The sequence below is a fragment of the Pelodiscus sinensis genome, chromosome 22 (assembly GCF_052426305.1).
Source record: "Pelodiscus sinensis isolate ZL-2025 chromosome 22, ASM5242630v1, whole genome shotgun sequence".
In the NCBI taxonomy this organism is placed as follows: domain Eukaryota; kingdom Metazoa; phylum Chordata; order Testudines; family Trionychidae; genus Pelodiscus; species Pelodiscus sinensis.
The window spans coordinates 879,403-881,197 of NC_143073.1; the positions used below are offsets into that span (position 1 = coordinate 879,403).

General features: G+C 61.4%; 1 long non-coding RNA gene across 1 annotated transcript; it reads left to right on the top strand.

Annotated features, from left to right (window-relative positions):
• LOC149521757 (uncharacterized) lies at positions 1-1,795 on the top strand. Its single transcript, XR_016347731.1, has 2 exons — positions 1-228; positions 1,229-1,795. It is a non-coding gene; the product is annotated as an uncharacterized LOC149521757 (long non-coding RNA).

Genomic DNA, 1,795 nt, shown 5'->3' on the forward strand with positions numbered 1-1,795 from the left:
AACAGGCTAGGTGGGGCTCCCAGACAATTATCCCGCGCTCCCGAGGGAGGGGTCTCTGACAGCCGATGACTTAACCCGAGACCAAAGCATTGCCCGCAGCGCTTGGGAAACAAGCTGGTCCTCATGCAAATTCCTCGTCTCCGCTTCCCGGGTCTCCTCAGCCTTATAAATTAGCTCCCCTTCCGCAGGCGCATCCACCCGCTTGGCTTGGAGCTGCAGCTGCCACAGGTGAGTGTCTGGGCCGAGCTCGCTCCCGGTGCCGGGGCTGCTTGTTACTCTCGGCTGCACTCCTATCACCTGCGCAGAGTTACTGGCGCCCTCGAGTCATGATTGAATTTCTCCAAGTTACAGAGAACCCGCCCTGTGCGAGTTCAGACCAGCAAGGGGCCCGTGCCCCACGCTGTGCAGGGGGGTGAAGCCTCCAGGGGCTCCTGGAGGGGATTCCTTCCCACCCCACAGGTGGTGATCAGCTAGACCCTGAGCATGGGGGCCCGGCCCAGCAGCCAGACAGCCGGGGAAGAGTCACGGCAGCCACTCAGGGCCTGCCCCGTCTCCTGCCCCACGACGGCCTTCGCCAGTGTAGCGGGCGTGTGGCACGCGGTTCCGGTCAGAGAGGTGTCGTTAGAAATTGCTGGCATTTGCCGTGGGGCCTCGACAGAAATGCGCCATATTTGTTGCTGTTGCTATTTATTCAGCTAGGTGATCCGAGCAGGTGGCATGGTGCGAGGCGCTGTGCACGTGCACCGTGCGTGCAAGGGCCTAATGCAAAGTGCTCACGCCGTCACCTGACGAATGGGGGGGAGGGAAAACGCTCTCGGGGCAGGGAGCTGAGATCGGGGGTGGCTCCCTAGAGTTGTTACAACTTGAAACAACAACGTTGTGAGAAAATTCAAAATCGTTCCATCTTGCAGGTTTCAAATGGGAACGATTTTGTATTTTTCTGACGTTTTCCCCTCAAAAACACTAAAACGCTTCTTTCTGCGTAAGGAGTGATGTGAATTCTGTTCCGGGCTGGGCGTCTTTCCATGTGTTCAGTCTTGAAAGACAATGGCTCAATCCAAAGGCGATTCCACACGCGCGCCTGTCCCCAGGGCTAAGCTCAACCTGGCCTTCCAATCCCAGGCAACCTGCCAAAATGGACGCCCGAGCCGGTGAATCGGGAGGGCAGGCCAAGGCGCGCGGTGGTAGGTCTGGTCCCTGCTGAAAAGACGCCTCCTTTCCCTTGCAGGTTTACCTCGACCATTGGAAGATGTCTTCCCAGCAGCACCAGTGTAAACAGACCTGCCCGCCTCCGAAATGCCAGGAGAAATGCCCTCCGCCGTGCAAGGAGCCGTGCCCCCCTCCGAAATGCCCTTCGCCGTGCAAGGAGCCGTGCCCCCCTCCGAAATGCCAGGACAAATGCCCTCCGCCGTGCAAGGAGCCGTGCCACCCCAAGTGCCCCCCCGTGCAGCAGGGCCAAGACTGGAAGCAGTGCTAGCCTCCGCTGAGCCCGGCGCCGGGAAACGAGGAGCAGGAGCCAAGCCCAGAGGGCCGGCGAGTCCCCTCTCTCCTGGCTCGTGTCGCTTCTGCTCTCCCCGCCGGAGCCTTTCGTACAGCGCCCGGCCTCGTCCCGCTGCCTCTGTCCTCGCGCCCCGAGAGCTGCCAGGAGGGATCGTGCAGCCCTGAGCAGCACCCTGCACCCTGGGGCCACCTGCTCCTCCTCCGTCCTCCGCGGGCACCGGGGGGGCCGAAATGCCAATCCCCACTCCCCACCCGGCGGCTGATTGTGGGCCAATAAAACGTCAATTCCACCCGC